Genomic DNA, 20,256 nt, shown 5'->3' on the forward strand with positions numbered 1-20,256 from the left:
CCTTTGAAAACAATGCGAAGATACTGAATTGTCAGGAAAACAGTGAATGTATGAATATACATCATTTCTAGAAAATATTTTGAACAAACATGTATTTCAGATGTTAATGTTGCTAGCTTTCCATAGTTATGATTGATCAGATAATCACAACTCTTTGTAAGATGGGCCCCAGGGGAGTGTTTCACAGAGTCAAGTATGACTTAGAATTGCACTTGAATATGCAGTTGCTTGTCGTATAACAGGCATCACAGCATTGGACACATCATGCTAATTATTGTAGGATGCGCACCACTGTGTAACAGTGTATTAATCATTGAGATTATGCATTTATTGGCCCACATATTCAAAAAGGCGGTTTTGAAAACCATTGGTTGAACCCCTGGTTTATGCAGATTTCCTGTGTAAATTACGCTTAATTTACTGCATAAATACTGAATATTGTCCGATACTGATGCATGCTTTTGTCACAGTGTGCCAATTTGACGCCTGTTACCATGGTTATCCAAGCTGTATTATTCATGAGTCCATTGTTTTGAAATCGTTACTCATTGGAAATCCACCAGTGTCATAATATTTTTCTACAGGGAATTTTGCAAAGTGTCCTTTTGAAACAAAGGAGAATACACTATTTGTAATAAATCAGTGAGGTAATGGAATATACATCATATCTAGAATTCTTTTTGAACAAACATGTATGTTATATGTTGACTTTGCTGGCTTTCCATAGTTGCGAATTATCGGATCAATCGCAACTCTCTCTGGTTTCACAAGATTGACTTTAATAAGCAGTTTATATCTGCAGGATGATTGTGCTCATAAAGTGAGAGTGGTATTTTTTATGTGGTAAATTGTTGTTATTGTTCATAATTCAAAACACGTTATGTACCTCTTCTGAGTCACATTTCTCCTACAATGCGTTTTCAGTGAACAAGTTTCTGTAGAATGAACAGCTTTTAAACAGCTCGAATTTGAGCAAAGGCAAATGAAAATAACACCCATTATGCATAATTCATGTACTTGTCATTAATGTATTTAAAACAAGGGGGGGGGGGATAAAATAGACATATCAAAAAATATTTTACTGAATACCTTTACCGTAAAGTTGCCTGAAGTTTTGAAGGAATTCAGTTGAGGTCCCCCTAAATCACAGATAAAATTCGGTATAAAAAAAGTTTGTGCTGTGTGTAGAATTAGGGCCTGTAACATAAACCTTCGCAATCGATCGTAGAGATGATGTATACGTTTGATCACAAGTAATAATCATTGCAATCGTTTGTAGAAATCTTTCTTACAATCAATTACTGAGCTTTATGTTGCAGACCCACAATTACTCCATTCATACTTAAAATGGAAGAATATTCTTTATGTAAGTTCCAAGACTTGAGTCGGAAAAAACACAGAAAATTCGGATTAAAGGACAAACTGGCATATTTAACTCTAATAACACGATTTCCATTCCGTTCCAGGCCCATTTTGGAAATGCCCTTTAAATTCAAAAGGTAAATTCCGACGCGCTGTGAAAAAAGTTTTGTTTTCATTGGTATTTGTAAACATTAACATTGGAATATTTTGCCAGGTTAAGTCTTATCAGAAGACTATAAATGCAATATGATTTTTTTTCTATTTTGTACTTGAGCAAGATGCATATGATTCATCAATCTTCGATACTCTTGTTTAAGATATTTCTGTGTCAGGTTTCCAAAAAATCTGTTTTTAAGTCAATTATTTATTTTCTTGTCGGTAATACATACATTGAGGTAGACTAAGAGAGAGGTCTTTGTGTGTAATCATAATGCAAGTGCATTCAAAATGTTAAAATGCAAACATGATAAATTTAGGTTCATTTTTACAACTTTGTTAAAAGATTTTACCGAAAATAAAACGCAAAAGAATATGTTACTGTACAATATGTTGCTTCTGCTTTTTGTGTTATTGTGGTGATGAAAATGAAAAAAAAAACATGATATAATTATTCCTCAATCACAATTCCCCTTGGTGGCTATACGTCTACTCGAAAATGGCCGTTTTAACATTTTTTTTGTACCAGCTTCATATAGATGGCTTGAATAAAAATGAATACAACGGCTGTATTCGACTCACCGGACGACCGCCGCCGTATGGGAAACGTAGGTAGTGGGTAGAATTTATTTTCCGGATTAAACAAATAATTATATAGTAGGTAATGGGTAGTATTTATTTCCGGATTAAACAAATAATTATATACGATAAAATACGGTGGATAGCCAAGATTCAGCGTGACTGACAGTCACGCTGCTCTTCCGTGGGGTCCAAGAACATTTAACGTTATCATTTAAGTGAGACACAATAAAAGCAGATTAAAATATTCAGATGGACAGAAGATAAATGAAAACAGTGAAGGACATAAGTGATTAAAAATGTATCAACAAAAAAAAACGTAATGTAGATAAAGCACAGCTAATAGAAAAAAAATGAAGGGTTGCAAACCTAACAGGAAAGGGGAGGGGGGGGGGGGGATACCGGAGTCTATGTGCTACAGATCAATAATCGTAGATTTTAATATATCAATACTAGGGGATGATTTAATGTGAGGAGGAAGGGAAATATATAAAGCCATGGCGCTTTTGTAATTGAAGGATCTTTTGGTGTAATTTGTTCTTGGTTTGGTTAGTTTAAATTTGATTCCAAGACGGGAGGGATACCTACGTGATGCTATCTCAAATTCATTTCTTAAATATTTTTGTTTGTTTATTTATTAGTCATGATCATATACATGGCAATAAGGGAATGATCGTTTCTTCTTTGTCCAACACTTGCCAATTAATTGAATTATGCATTTCCAAAATAGAACTATGAGATTCGATTTTAATCTGAAGTATAATATATGGAAGCTTAAAAGTGCCACCGAGATGTTGAGATAATTATCTTGGGAAGTCGACATCATGAAAGCAAAAGATCAGATGACGAGATCCCGGATCTCGTCATGTCGACATCTTTTAGAAGAGATGATCAGGTGGCAAGATCTTCTATCTCGAGATGTCTACATCCAGTGGAAGAGATGATCAGATGATATGATCATGGATCGAAGATCTTGTCATCTGATCATCTCTTCTAAAGGATGTCGACATGACGAGATCCGGGATCTTGTCATCTGATCATCTCTTCTACAAGATGTCGACATGACGAGATCCGGGATCTTGTCATCTGATCATCTCTTCTACAAGATGTCAACATGACGAGATCCGGGATCTTGTCATCTGATCATCTCTTCTACAAGATGTCGAAATGACGAGTTCCGAGATCTCGTCATCTGATCTTTTGCTATCATGATGTCGACTTCCCAAGATAATTATCTCAACATCTCGGTGGCACTTTTAAGCTTCCATAATAATACGTTCTGAGAGGTATGTGATGGATGTATTAATGGTTTAACATTTGATATCCTAATGCCCAGTGGCGTAACTACGGGGGGCACGTGCCCCCCCCCCCCCACATCGGCTGACAAAAAACGGGGAAAAGGAGAAAAAGAGGGAGAAAGGAAGAGAAACGTAGTGGGAAAAAAGACATTATTGTTCATTATAATGTGATATATCATAATTACATTATGTTATATTACATAAGAAACATTTTTTCCGAACTTTATGAAACATAATTTGCTCAGGGCCTATGTCTTCATCGTTCCTGGTGCTCGCATTGTCTGTATACCGAGATATATAATCCTGTTATACTAAAACCTCCCGTTTTCAAGTCAATATACACCAAACTGCCAAATATATTTCCTTGCACTTCGAGTTATTATTTTATGTACAATAGTATGCTTTTTGATGATTACTTAAAGTTATTGCCCCATTTAAAGGTCTTAATATAATACATTTCCTGTCCGTGCTCTCCATGAATTCCTAGAATCAGTCCTTAAAATGTCCCTTTTTCTAATCTAAATATAAAAAATTTCAGCTCGCGCTTCGCGCTCGCATCATTTGGTTAGTGAACTACATATGGTCTTTGTGAATTCCTTCAAACAACCTTAAAATGCCCCTCTTCAGGTCTAAATTTTCTTAAATTTTCAACTCGCACTTTGCGCTCGCAAGATTTGATTAGTGAGATGGGTATGTTTATCATGATTAATCTGATAATCATGATTACAAGTGCTTTATGTGCATGTTAAGATGTAATTCTAACAAAATCAACAAGCGCTTATTGGCACTCGAATTAGATGACTATGGTGAGATGTGTAAATATAGACCCTATATTTACAGCAATTTCAGCTCGCGCTTCGCGCTCGAATTTTTTAGCGAGACAGGTACGTATCATGATTACAAAAGATTGATTATAATGTCCTTTTTTATATATAGGCCTGAATATAAAAATTTTTAAGCTCGCGCTTCGCGCTCGCATTATTTGACTAGTGAGAGACATATCCGTCTTATGGCACTGTCTTTAAAATGTCTCTATTAGGTCAGTATACCTGGCAACTGGGAGCGCTTCGCGCGCTCACTTAGTGACTCAAAATATTTAATGGACCCACGGTACGCCACTGCTAATGCCAATGTACATGTATTACAAATTTTATTTACTAATTCTTGCCTCGTACATTTTCATTTAAGAAAAACCATCTAATTTACTACTTCTGACAATTCAATTCGGGACCAATTAAACTGATTAAAATTCATGTATAGGGGCAGCATTTGTCGTATTCCCATTAAACGATATCAAGAAAAATACTGAAGAGATCACATGCAAAATAACTTCCAACCACTTGGGTTTTGAGGTTGTCTTATGCTCTTTTCCCCCATTTTTTTTTTATTCCGCCCGCTCTTTCTTCGCCAACCACGTGGGAAATTCGCTGAAATGTACTAATCGGGACCTAAATCTTGGTTAGTTTTCGTCTTCTATTTCATATAATTTGTAAAGCTACATTTACTCCTAACCTTTATCTATAACCGCAGGCACTATCCGGAATACTCGCCCCCGTTTATTTTATTTTATTTTCCTTTTCTTTTCTTTTCGTTTCGTTTCTTTTCTTTTCTTTTATTTTCGTTTTTTCTTTTCTTTTTTTCTTTTCTTTTTTTTTTCTTATCTTTTCTTTTCTTTTCGTTTCTTTTCTTTTTGTTTATTTTCTTATCTTATTGTTGTAATGTGAAATTGGCTACCCCTATTGGGTTGCATCAGGCTATTTAAATTTGCTGTAGTTTGGTGAACAATGGCTATTGTTCAAAGTGTATTCAGGTATGCATTTAATCATCCCTGGATATACTTGGCTGGGTTGATCTCTTGACCAATCAAGACTCATTTGGGGGTAGCAATAATGTACCCCCAATAGGTATAGGAGGCTTTCTTTTCAAGCCAGCTAGAGCACGAATTTGGCGGGAAGAGGGCAGAAGAGATTGAGCTTTTGAAGAAGGTTGTCTTCCCCGTGTCAGTTTGAATAAAAGTACAAGTGAGTTAATTATTATTGTTATTATACTACTGTATACTTGCACTTGTTCACTGCTACTATCCTGCCTGTGGAGAATCTACAGGTAGGACTATGGACGATGCTGTATTGAGTACACACTTTAAAAAATCATTAAAAAAATCACTATTGTGACAAAAATGATCTATTTCCATACAGTTGCAATTCAATTTTTATTAGAAACATAGAATAATTTTTGTATTGACCAGAGCATTCAAAAACTTGAGTTTTGGGCATATTTTTTTGAACGCCCTCTATTGGTGGAAAGTAATATGGCAAGAAAATTTTCATTTTTCAAGCTCTATTTTTAATTAAAAAAATAATTTAAAGAATCAAATTTACTTAAGAGCCAAGTTATATAGTGAAAAGCTGTAATGGAAACTGACACTCTGACAGTGTAAAACAAAATCAAGCATTTTTCCAAAAGAAAAAGAGAAAATTATCCAAACATTGTCAACCTTAATTTGTCACACATAGAGATATAACTGAGAACAAGGTTATATCATAACCTTGTTCATTGAATGAGTGTATACTTGTAAACTTTGTGTGATCATGTATTTTACTCTTACTAAATAATTATTGATGCCTACGGGAGTACTTTATTTGAATTTTCAAATGTAAACTGACCTATTTTATGCTTCTAAAGTTAAGATTTTTTATAAATGTTTTTACATTAATGTAACCCACTCTGTTTCATGATATTGATTGTAGTTTGTTTTATTTTCCCTTTAGCTCAACCTCACTAGAGGATGTTTGCATCTACACTGTAGGCCTAATTACCAGAGTACAGTAACCTAGAGATATTGAGAGTAGTGGGCGGTGAGTTATTTTAATTGGATCGTATTGCAATAAAACCTATCTTTTATTATGTAATATTCAGGTCAATGTTTTCTTTTTGCATTTTTATCCAAACTGCAGTTTAGTTATAAATGATATGAATGTATATCTTATCAACCCTCATGTGTGAAGCAAGAATAAAGAAATGTCATATTGAGACTTATAATCATCATATTGTGTAAACTATTTATTGAAATAATTGTAAATTATCACATGGAATAAATGTTGTACATGGGTCATAAAATGTTATTTTATCAATATGTATTTACATTGTATTTTTATTATTCTTTGTCTCTGCAGCGAGGCTGTTTTTCGTAGAATAGAATACCTGTACTACTGCAAACCAGTCTGAACTTGGCTTTCTTTCATTATCTTTCCTTATCTCATCTTTTCTTGTCTTTTCTTCCCTTTTCTTTTCTTTTATTCCGTTCACTTCAGTTTTTAATGATAACCGGATCGATTATTAAAAGGGTTGACGATGAGGGGTTTGCAATTACAAGATTGTCTGGGAGACTATACGAACTCGGCTAATTTCCATTACTCTAAAATTCTAAATGTATAATGTTGCCTATAAAGAAATAAATGAGCACATTTTTAATTGATTTATGTACTCATTAATTCTTACTAATCACCGGAGTTGATAATGGATTATTTTTTCAAACTGACCTAATAAAGGTGAGATGGAACACCAAAATAATACGTTGGATACGTTCTTTTTGTTTCTTTACTTTTATTTTTTTATCTTTTCTCTTCTTTTTGTTTCTTTTCTTATCTTATCTTTTTTTTTCTTCTCATTTCTTTTCATGTCTATTCTTCTATTTTCTTTCCTTTTTCGTTTCTTTTCTTTTCGTTTCTTTTCTTTTCGTTTCTTTTCTTTTCTTTGCTTTTTCCTTTCTTTTCTTTTCGTTTTTTTGTCTCACCTGCGAAGCAGAGTGAGACTATAGGCGCCGCTTTTCCGACGGCGGCGGCGGCGGCGTCAACATCAAATCTTAACCTGAGGTTAAGTTTTTGAAATGACATCATAACTTAGAAAGTATATGGACCTAGTTCATGAAACTTGGCCATAAGGTTAATCAAGTATTACTGAACATCCTAGTAAAGTTTCATGTCACATGACCAAGGTCAAAGGTCATTTAGGGTCAATGAACTTAGACCATGTTGGAGGAATCAACATCGAAATCTTAACCTGAGGTTAAGTTTTTGAAATGTCATCATAACTTGGAAAATATATGGACCTAGTTCATGAAACTTGGACATAAGGTTAATCAAGTATCACTGAATATCCTGCATGAGTTTCACGTCACATGACCAAGGTCAAAGGTCAATGAACTTTGGCCGAATTGGGTTTATCTGTTGAATTACCATCAAAACTATGAAAGTTTATGGATATGATTCATGAAACTTGGACATAATAGTAATCAAGCATCACTGAATATTTTGTGCAAGTTTCAGGTCTCATGATTAAGGTCAAAGGTCATTTAGGGTCAATGAACTTTGGCCGAATCGGGGGTATCTGTTGAATTACCATCATAACTTTGAAAGTTTATTAGTCTAGTTCATTAAACTTGGACATATGAGTAATCAAATATCACTGAACATCCTGTGCGCGTTTCAGGTCACATGACCAAGGTCAAAGGTCAATGAACTTTGGCCGAATTGGGTTTATCTGTTGAATTACCATCAAAACTATGAAAGTTTATGGATTTGATTCATGAAACTTGTACATAAGAGTAATCAAGTATCACTGAACATCCTGTGCGAGTTTCAGGTCACATGATCAAGGTCAAAGGTCATGTATGGTCAATGAACTTTGGCCATGTTGGGGTTTTTTGTTGAATAACCATCATATCTCTGTAAGTTTATTGGTCTCGTTCATAAAAAGTGGACATAAGAGTAACCATGTATCACTGAACATCTTGTGCGAGTTAGAGTAGTATTCAAAGTAAGCACTGCTGCTATATTGAACCGCGTGATGCAGGTGAGACGGCAAGAGGCATTCCACTTGTTTCTTTTCTCTTTTTCTTTTCTTTTTGTTTCTTTTCTTTCTTCTCTCTTTTTTCTTTTCTTCCCTTTTCTTTTCTTTTATTCCGTTCACTTTAATGATAACCGGATCGATTATTAAAAGGGTTAACGATGAGGGGTTTGCAATTACAAGATTGTCTGGGAGATTACGATTTGGGCTAATTACCATTACTCAAAAATTCTAAATGTATATTGTTGCCTATATAAAGAAATAACTGAGCACATTTTGTAATTGATTTATGTACTCATAAATTCTTATTATCACCGGAGTTGATAATGGATTATTTTTTCAAACTGACCTAATAGAGGTGAGATGGAACACCGAAATAATACGTTATCTATTACTGCATATCCATTATTGTGAGAGTCCAATTTTCCTAGCCTATAAAAGTTCTACTAGAAAAAAATAATGAGATCGGATTTTTCGAGGTTTACAAATACCTTAGTCAAATTTTACAATATTTCTCGACTGAAATATTTGACAGAATATGGTAAAAAGTAATGAGGTGGTGTTTTTTTAACCATTTGTGCGCTGATGTTGCAATTTTGCATATTATTTTGTACAATTAAATCCCACAATCGTAATAATTAGTTTTCTCCCCAACATTCAAATTAGATAAGCTAATAAAAGGAAAAAGTTGTTGGATAACATCTATATGATAATAATAAGTATCAATGGTGCAATATGGATATCTTGAATTAAAGACAATAACATGGAAACAATTGTCAATATTATCCCCCAAAAATTAATTTAGCGTGCAAAGCCCCCATCTCACTAGGATGGCGATCATAGCGACCATGGCGATTTGTCTAAATCCCGCATAGCGTAGCAGAATCGTCCTCGAATTCTATTTTTAGCCGGAGAGGCGATTGCACTGCAACTTCACTACGACGGATCTGCGCTGAAGGCGATGATAATACGTTGATAGTACGACGCTGCCACTCTCTTGCCACGATTTGAGGCAGATGTGATGCCTTGCTTCTGCGATCAAAGTGACCGTACAACGAGGCTCATCCGCTAATTAGTACCTCGGTACGGTGCACAGTGGGCCGGGGCGAAACAAAAGTGCTCAAAAAGTCATTTTGGGCAATTTCAGATTTTTAATTTTTGTCATGCCAAGCTGAAAGACAATACTTTGAAGAATATTTCAGCAAAATATTTCATTCCGGAATTTGCATAAAGGTTGTTAATTTCCTACATCAAATCGTAAAATGTGACATTTTGCGAAATGTCGCGTATATGACATCCTAGTTGAAAAACAGGCCATTTCACAGACGGTTTTTCATGTAGGAATCTGAAATGGCTCCCACATAATCCTGACATATTCTTTTTTCGTGTGAAAGGGTTCAAAGTAGATAAAAAACACATTTTAAGAGGTTTATAGGATGATTTTTTTCCTCGAAATAGGCTGAAAAATCCATGTTTTTTTGCATTTACAATAGAATAGTTTAGATTTCCGTGGATTTCCGTCTAAATTCTATAAACATCATTTTTCCCGATGTCTAAGCTTTAAGTCGATACCAAATTTAGCTGCCCGTATTTGCCCGTTTTTATATTAGAGCCGATTTAACTTGACACAATACCCCAAAAACCTGTTCAAAAACGCGCAGTCATCTTTAGCGCACCGCATGGGGGTACATTGCCGTTCGCTTTTGCACGGCGAGGACGATTCCCCTTCCATTCCATGAAAGTGACGTGAATTCCGGGCTTAATTTAAACAAAATAAATGTTGCTAAAACAAATAAGGGCTATACCCACAACTCTTCCAGGGAAAAAACTTACTTGTAGAATAATTTCATCCCAAAACCCTCGTAATAGTGATACATTCGTGGTGTTATTTACTCCGCGTTTTACACAAGTCAACACAGCTTGATAAAGCACGGTTAATATTTTTCAGATTTTAAAGTTTTTTTGTTTATAAATGTAATCAATAATCATTTTGATGCAGTAAAAATTATTTTCGGCATCTCTTAAAACACTTTTAAGGCATAAACTAACATTCACTCTGCCCAACTTTAAAGTAGCACATAACACAAAGTTTATATACTATATGTAATTTGTGTTTTCACAGATATTTCAAGTAGCCAATCAAAATTTGGTATGAAGGTGACGTCATATCGGTTTTAGATTATGTTCAGTCGATTCTACGCCCAAAATTACCCATAATCAACATGTTAAAGTAAAAATCTAACACGGAATATAATTTTGGCGCACTTTCATCCCATTCTGGCCCACTGTGCGGTGGTGCTACGAATGGAGCGATTGTGTTACGTTCATGATGGGCTCTTGAAACGATTTCAAGCAATCGGCATATTAATCGTGGCACATGAGACATTTTTCAGTCGAATGCCAAACTCCGACCAAGATGGATGACCAGAATTTGGTTGGACTTATACATCTTAGCATTATACAACAACATCAGTTAAAAGTCGAGTACGAGGAAAGGAGAAGGAGGAGGCCAAAAAGATACTGGGTCCGATCCTGACTGTCACTTAAGTCATAATGTACAATATCTATAATAATTTCATTCAAAAGATGTCGATGAGCCTAATAAAGGGATAATAAAAGGGATGCATCCATAATTTTATAAAAGAGCATAAAAATCTTTGATATTCTGTTTTTTTTTCCACAAAAATTTGTCACTCAAAATTGTTAGGTAAATTCCTTTCAAATTTGCTTACTAGAAGTGAGAGCACTCATAAGGGAGGGGGGGGGGGGCACAATGCCAGAATCCCCATAAAGTGTGCTTTCCCAATCAATACATCAGTGACAAAATTCTAATATTGTCTACTGTCACTGTAGTTAGAATTCATTCTATTTTTAAAACATAGTCAATTTATATATTTTTGCGGAGGTAACCCATTTCGTCATCAAGACATGTGAGCGTCTTTTTTTCTCTCTTTCAAGCTGGCTCTTCCTCCTTCTCTACCACCACCATAACCTCTTTTACTTCCTCTTGGAGCGCCGGCAGCCGTTTTTGGTCCTTTTTCTGGGAGGTATATTTGAAAACGTCGTGGTGTCGCCATTTTATCTGTTGAAAATGTGATAATCCGCCACCATCGGGACGGTGTTTTGTAGCAGCGCGGACGGTCGCTGCTCAATCGCTGCCCAGTCATCAGCGGCGCAGCAAAAGCGCAACGCGAATGCCTGCAGCGGGCTGAGAACGTGTGCCACATGCCACCCAAAGGGAAAGCGTCGCGGTGGAAACGGTGTGAAGCGTGTCGAGCGCAAGGCAGTCGCCTTGTAAACGGAAGCAGCGTAGCAGAATTGTCTTGGGAACGGGCCTGAAAAACACGGGCGATCGGTGCCGCTTTTAATGCGCATCTACTACGCTTTATGCGTTGGAGCTCCGTTACAGCTACGAAAATGTCGTTTGTAGTACGCTCTTGACTCGATTATGATGCGCTTTATACCCCCATCTCACTAGATGGCGATTCCGCTGCGATCGTCAAAAATCGACAAAGCGTGGTATATCGTAGCTTGAACGTGGCTTGATCTTTTCAATCTTCTCCGTCGTACCTTGATCTTTTCTGAAGCGGCAAGGATCGCCACCATCTTCCTGGTCGCCACAAAATTTTGAACATGTTCAAAACTTACGTAGCGAGATCGCGGAGGTGCTAAAGCGCATAATAATCGAGTCAAGAGCGTATTAGAAACGACATATTCGTAGCTGTAACGAAGCTCCAACGCACAAAGCGTAGTAGAAGCGCATTAAAAGCGGCACCGATCGCCCGTGTTTTTCAGGCCCGTTCCCAAGACAATTCTGCTACGCTGCTTCCGTTTACGAGGCGACTGCCTTGCGCTCGACACGCTTCACACCGTTTCCACCACGACGCTTTCCCTTTGGGTGGCATGTGGCATACGTTCTCAGCCCGCTGCAGGCATTCGCGTTGCGCTTTTGCTGCGCCGCTGATGACTGGCCAGCGATTGAGCAGCGACCGTCTGCGCTGCTATGAAACAACGTGCCGATGGTAGCGGATTATCACATTTTCAACAGATTACGAGGCGACACCACGACGTTTTCAAATATACTTCCCAGAAAAAGGACCAAAAAGGGAAGCTGCCCAATCTGTTATGCCGGCGGTCCAAGAGGAAGCGAACAAGAGGTTATGGTGGTGGTAGAGGAGGAGGAGGTATAGTAGGAGGATGAAAATCTAACTTCTGAGCCAGCTTGAAAGAGAGAGAAAAAAAGACGCTCGCATGTCTTGATGACGAAATGGGTTACCTCCGCAAAAATATATAAATTGAATATGTTTTAAAAATAGAATGAATTCTAACTACAGTGACAGTAAACAATATTAAAATTTTAATGATTCGATCACTGATGTATTGATTGGGAAAGCACACTTTATGGGGATTCTGGCATTGTGCCCCCCCCCCCCCTTATGAGTGCTCTCACATCAGTAGACTACTTCTTGAAAGCAAATTTGAAAGGAATTTACCTAAGAATGTTGAGTGACAAACTTTTGTGGAAAAAAATAAACAAAATATAAAACATTTTTATGCTCTTTTATGAAATTCTGGATGCATCCCTCATATTAACTATTAGGCTCATCGACATCTTTTGAGTGAAATTTTAATATATATTGTATAATGACTTAAGTGACAGCCAGGATCGGACCCAGTATCTTTTTGGCCTCCTCCTTCTACTGTCCTCGTATCAGGTCCTCGTATTCAACTTCTAATTGAAGTTGTTGTATAATGCTAAGATGTATAAGTCCAACCAAATTCTGGACATCCATCTTGGTCGGAGGTTGGCAATCGACTGAAAAATGTCTCATGTGCCGCGATCAATATGCCGATTGCTTGAAATCGTTTCAAGAGCCCATCATGAACGTAACACAATCGTTCCATTCGTAGCACCACCGTACCGAGGTCCTAATTAGCGTATGGGCCTCGTTGTACGGTCGCTTTGATCGCAGAAGCAGCGCATCACATCTGCCTCAAATCGTGGCAAGAGAGTGGCAGCGTCGTATTACCAGCGTATTACCATCGCCTTCAGCGCAGGTCCGTCGCAGTGAAGTTGTAGTGCAATCGCCTCGCAGGCTAAAAATAGAATTCGAGGACGATTCTGCTACGCTTTGCGGGATTTAGACAGATCGCCATGGTCGCCATGATCGCCATCCTCGTGAGATGGGGGCCTTAGCACCTCCGCGATCTCGCTACGTAAGTTTTGAACATGTTCAAAATTTTGTGGCGACCAGGAAGATGGTGGCGATCCTTGCCGCTTCAGAAAAGATCAAGGTACGACGGAGAAGATTGAAAAGATCAAGCCACGTTCAAGCTACGATATACCACGCTTTGTCGATTTTTGACGATCGCAGCGGAATCTTCATCTAGTGAGATGGGGGTATACGAACAGCATTATGAAACACCAACCTGATTTGTCCAAATAACACTGCACAGCAAAAACTGTGGTGTTAACCGGTGTACATAGAGGACCACACCAATTATTACATCGGTGTTAAATTGGTGGTGTGAGTTTTACACCTATAGGTGTTATTACAACACCTTTAGTTGCACATTTACACTCTTTGGTGTTATGTTCAATCTTTAGGGTGTAATTTTAACACCTCAGGGTGTGGTCCTCTATTAACACCAATTGGTGTCAGTTTTAACACCACAGTTTTTACAGTGTGCAATAATCATAATTATTACAAAGTATAACGAATTTCCATGCACACCTTTATTTTTGTCAAATATAATGATATCAAATAGTACATGTAAATGCGATATAAGAAGAACTTCGACGTGTATATGGCAGAACTAAATATTTTACTTCATAATACTAGAATTGTTAGCTTCATTATACAAAAATAAAACATTAAAAATAAAAAAATAAAGAAATAAATCCCCAAAAACTCAATGGGAGGCTTCATTTCGATTAAAGCCAATACAATTCAGAGCTCCATATTTTTAACCATACATCTTTTCAAAATAAACTTTTGTTGTTCCTCTTCCTCAAATTTTTGTAAAATTCATTCCACAATACTTCTTTTGCATTTGCGCACTAACACCCAACACCCACAGTCATGTCTGACTTGATCTCTCTTCTGCACATGCTCTCCCATCACTTTATGTTTGCAATTAATTATTCTAAAACAATAATTAAAAGAACCACATTTGAATTGAAACACCAATTTCATAGGAATAACAGAACATATAAAAATATCACGAAAATGTCCAAAATCTGTATCACACAACGGTAATTGAATTCATCTTGCTGCTACAATTATTAGGACAAGGATAAATTCATATTCGTGTGAAAGCTACACGAGGATAAATTTATCTTCGTTTTAAAGGTGGACGGAGATAAATATGTATATAGATATATTTGATGTTTCCCTTTAATCCGACTCCTGCATGCTACTCACACTGTTGCCAAGGCGCTCAAACCGAATTACAATTTCACTGTCCTTGTGTCGCCATTTCCGCTCTTCCAGTACGCTAGCTACAGCCACACTTACGAAACAGAATCCAAACCAATCGATAGTATGTCATTTGTAATCAACGTAATAGATTTAATCGGTCTCAATTCGGTTTCCGTAGTCTGACTGCAGCACGACACCGGTCACAACAATGTAACTGACTCCAAACCGACCGATTGTGTGCCATTGAAAAAAGATACAAAAGTAGCTGCTTTAGTTTGATCGGTCTGAAATCGGTTTCCGTATAGTCTGACTGAGTCTCAATGCCGGTCACAACAACGTAACCAACTCCAAACTCAACGATAGTCTAGTATTGATCATAACGTAAGAGCTTTGATCGGTCTGAAATCGGTTTCCGTAGTGTGACTGCAGCACAATGCTGGTCTCAACAACGTAACCGACTCCAAATTCACCAAGAGTCTATCCTTTGTAATAATGTAATAGCTTTGATCGGTCTTAAATCGGTTTTCATAGTCCGACTAAGGCACAATGCCGGTCTCAACAACGTAACCGATTCCTAATTCACCAAGAGTCTATCATTGGTAATAATGTAATAGCTTTGATCGGTCTTAAATCGGTTTCCGTACAGTCTGACTGAGGCACAATGCTGGTCACAACAACTTAACCGACTCCAACCCACCGATAATCTATCATTGATCATAACGTAAGCATCTTTATTCAGTCTGGCGTCAGTTCTGCCAATGTGACTGTGTTTGCATTGGACATGTTAGATAGGGGTGATTTGGGATCATAATCCATATATTGAGTAGTACCGATTGAGGTTTTATTCTGAAATTGTTTCAGACATTTATTATCAACGAGAACGCAGCTCTTGTTTATGATTTTTGTAAAATGATGATGAATACTGTCATCGCACATACGAAATCTCTGTTTTTGTGCTTTATTAATCTTGATCGTACAGTATGAGATGACTGTTTTTATTATTCAGAGTTCTTAGGAATATTTGTCTACGGATATATATTTTTTGTACTCGAGAATGGTCATATTGATTTCTTTTCCTTTCCTTGAGTACTGTGAAATTTAGGAATGAATTTATTTATTGATTCATTGATTTCTTAAAAATATTTTGTTTTATTTGTTATTTCTGTTTCTAGGGGGGGGGGGGGTGTAACCCCGACAACCTGTGTCCTTCGGCTACGCACAAGATAATCCGTTATTATTTCAAAATGGACCTGGGGTCCGTTGCAGAAAGAGTTGCGTTCAAACGCAAGTCAAAAAATCAATCGCAAGTCCCAAATGCGCGCTGTTGATTGGTTGAAAATCAAGTTGCGCGTGATTTTTAGAGTTACGATTGATTGCAACTCTTTCTGCAACGGGCCCCTGAACCGATAAGCGCCATTGATGGGCAGCCAGCCGAGAAGGCAAAATTTGGAGCCAAGTTGACATTTCATTTTGACCCTTTCACGGAGTCATAATGTGTGTCTGCATGGTTAAATGTGATGAGAGAGAGAGAGAGAGAGGGGGGGGGGGAGGGGGTGACATGTGGGAGGGGGCTCTGTTATCTCACAATTTCATTCTTTCTTTTTTTTTACAATCAACTGAAATCACTTGGGGAATATTGGTACGATTTAATGGAATTTTTAAAGAAATAACATTTTGCTTTCTAAGGAAGATGTGAAGTCATTACACTGACACAAAATATCTATATTTCATTCAACTTAGACACTGAATGCCATGATGATTTTTGAGTCATAAAACGTTTAATTATAAATCCATTTCATCGCCTATCATAATTAATGTAATAAGTATTAAAAGTATCCGTGAAATTGTTAGATTCATTAAAAGCTTACTCGTTTACAGAAGTCATCATATTAGTATTGTCAACCAAAATTTTCTACTTACATCTAAAATCTTCATGAATACAAAATAGGCCTATTTTATGAGAATCGTTAAAATGGTAACGCGTTCTTTTTGTTGAAATAAACTCATGAAACTTGTGTTTTGTGATGGCTATTATTTTTTTCATGATTTTAAGTTACACCATAGACAGTATGCCTAAAAGCAACAAAAGTGAATGTGGACTTTCGACACACAAGCGATTTCTTATTCAACGTATTCATGGCGTGTAATGAAACATGACGGGCCCTGAATCTCCAGGGGTTTTAAGTATTAATCGAAATCATGAAGTAATTATTTAGGTTGTGATTAAAGGAATTTTAAGAGTTTGTTGATCCTTGAATTTTTCAAATCATCAGATAAAATGGGCATAGAGTTTAGCAAACAGTCATTTTGGTCGCATTTCCACCCATAATAAATAGATGTGCTGGGCCAGGAAAGTGTGTGATTTGTGTGTGCGCACGGGGAACTAAAGTGTGGACACGCACATACTGACAATGTGGTCGCCGCATCACTTGGGCGTCTCCCTCTCGAAAAAAGGGCATCGCATTGCATCGCATCGCATTAGCGGCGGCGGTGTGTGGAATCAAATTCTGCCAAGCATGATCGCTCTGAGATGCATACTGGCTTAGTATCATAAGTTTTGGTGCATGCCCGTATAGCGGCAGCGATACCGTACCTTTATTCACGCCACCTCGTTGTGTACGCTTCGCTGACATCGGTGCGCCAATTCCAGCAAATTAAAGGGTCCCCCGTTTCCAGTTGCCTTACTATCGGATACGGTTGAGCCTGTGGCGGGGGAGAGGGTAGTAATCTCGAAACCCTTTCGGACACACTCGTCCATCCCAACCTGTCAGTTTCACGTCGTGTTAACCAGGCGTCTTCTTCTTTCCATCCCATCGATGAAAGCACTTCGGATTACTAGCATCTGGATGAGACTGGTCGCTCGTTTCTGAGAGGGGAGGACATTCCTTCAGGGATATTTTATATAAGGAATTAATCCAAGGATCTAATTTTCATCGCAACGGTAAGTTGATAACATCTTAACTCTTAGGTAACTTTGGCGTTCTTTTGCGTTTCCTACTCAAAGAAAATCTGCATGCATGTGAAGGAATGCCTTAAAATCAAACAAGACAAAATGCCATATGTCACTCTTTTCCATTACAAGTATCTTAGGAAAACCGATGGTTAAACATTCAAAACATTAAACATATATACGTATTACAGGACCTGGTAAGTAGATTTGCAATGGCAATTTATCATTTAACGTTTTTAAAAACTCGAAGGTTAAATTCTGTGGTATCATTTCTCGATGTAACTTGCAAGGATGAATGCATTAGATCCGTTGTGATGTGAGTGAACTTCCGATCTCTCCATGGATGTGTCAGAAAACTGTAAGTCATATTATCGTAATATTCCAAGAGTATTGGCGTACTTCAATAGCTTTCTTTTAATGGCAGATGTATATATTTATTAATGAAGTGATATCAATTGGATGATCTACCCTAGTAAAGGCCTATATGTTCTTCTGTAAAAAAATATTCAATTCAATTCAGTTTATTGTTTAACCATCAAATATAAAAAAGTACAAACAAATTGACAACAAAATGAAGGGAAATGCAATGACGGTAAGGTGATCCCAGAGAAGCAATTAAGGCTCGTAAAAAGGGGCCATCAAGTAACAAAAATATCAACAATAATTATCAAAAATACAAACATAACTACAATAATACACTTATCTATAAATAACACACTTAGGCAAAAAAAGTACCTTAGTGTTTGAGGGAGGTTACACTGTAAAAACTGTGGTGTTAAAACTGACACCAATTGGTGTTAATAGAGGACCACATCCTGAGGTGTTAAAATAACACCCTAGAGATTGAACATAACACCAAAGAGTGTAAATGTAACAACCATAGGTGTTGTAATAACACTTATAGGTTTAAAACTAACACCACCAATTTAACACCGGTGTAAAATAACTGGTGTGATCCTCTATGTACACCGGCTAACACCTCAGTTTTTTGCTGTGTATCATTGCGCTTCATGACTTTTTAAATCTAGAAACAATAGAGCTTTTTTAATGTCATTGGGAAGTTGATTCTATCATTTTGGTAAATTAATCTTAATTCTGTACCGTCATAATACGAGGACATCATATTATTACGGTTGATCATAATTCATTCTAACATGATACTAATTGGTAAAATGTTGTTTAGCTCAAAGAATGATTAAAATAGTGAAATGAATAATACATGTATATCTAAATTGATAAAAAATAATTATAGGTAGATTTCATCTAGTCAGAAAGAAAAAAACGCACAAACTTAAGAAAAATTGTATTCTGTGCTTTCCACTCTCTAACAATCAATTCAAAGTCAATTTATTTAATATCTATCAAAAAAATCAAACATTTTTTTAAACTAAATTGATTCTAAAAGACAAGATACTTGTCTATTCTGACTAGAAACTTTTTATTTTGATAGACATTGTATTATTTTAATGACCCTCCCACATTATCTGATTAAGTACCGAACAGTATATCTCACTAATTTGAGTAATATTTCTCCAATTCTTGATACATCAAGTATGCCTTTGAAAAAGTTCGCTTTTTTCAAATTTGGGCTTTTATGCGAGATAAAATATCATGAAATCAACGTATATCATCACACGTCTTAGAATTCTTGTGTTGATAGCAATGGAGTGATAACAAAGACGACAAGGATTGGCATGTTCATTGGAAGAAAGGATTGAAAGGAAAAACCAATCTCCAAAACAGGAACCTCTAAAACGCGATATAGATTCAATTTGTTAGAGGGACGGAAATTAAGGCTATTCTGCACCAGCACGACCACCACTTAGGCCTATATCTTTTTTCTTTCCCTCTCCGTAAATGATGTTGTCTAACTCTCTCTCTCTCCTTCCTCCATTTCCCATACCTCCTCCACATTCCCTCTTCTTATTATGTTCATTCTTATTTCGTTCTTTGCATCTCTTCCCCTTTAATCTTTCCCCTCCCCCTTCCCTTTCTCTCTACCTCTGTCAAGTTCTCCCCTATCTATTTATCTATATATCTATCTATCTATCTCTCCATCCATCTATCTATATCTATATATATATCCATCTATCCATCTATCTATCTATCTATCCATCCATCTATCCATCCATCCCTCTATCTATCTATCTATCTATCTATCTATCCATCTATCCATCCATCCATCCCTCCGTCCGTCCTTTGTCTGTCTGTCTGTCTGTCTATCTATCTATCTATCTATCTATCTATCTATCTATCTCTCTCTCTCTCTCTGTCTATCTATCAATATATCCATCCATCCACCCATCTATCTTCTTATCTATCTATCTCTATCTATCTATCTATCTATCTATCTATCTATTATCTATCCATCTATCCATCCATCCATCCACCCACCCACCCATCCATCCAACCACCCACCCACCCACCCATCCATCCATCCATCCATCCATCCATCCATCCATCTATCTATCTATCTTTTTTTCATATATCCCTTTCACACCTTTCCTTCTCTCTATCCATCTCTTCATTCCGTCTTCCTCTCCCTTTTTTGACCCACTTCCAGCCTTCTCTTTCCCATCATAATTTCTATCGGAATCCCTCTCTTTCTCCTTTCCTCTCTTCTTATTTCTCCTTCTCTTCCAGT

The sequence above is a fragment of the Lytechinus variegatus genome, chromosome 14 (assembly GCF_018143015.1).
Source record: "Lytechinus variegatus isolate NC3 chromosome 14, Lvar_3.0, whole genome shotgun sequence".
Taxonomy (NCBI): domain Eukaryota; kingdom Metazoa; phylum Echinodermata; class Echinoidea; order Temnopleuroida; family Toxopneustidae; genus Lytechinus; species Lytechinus variegatus.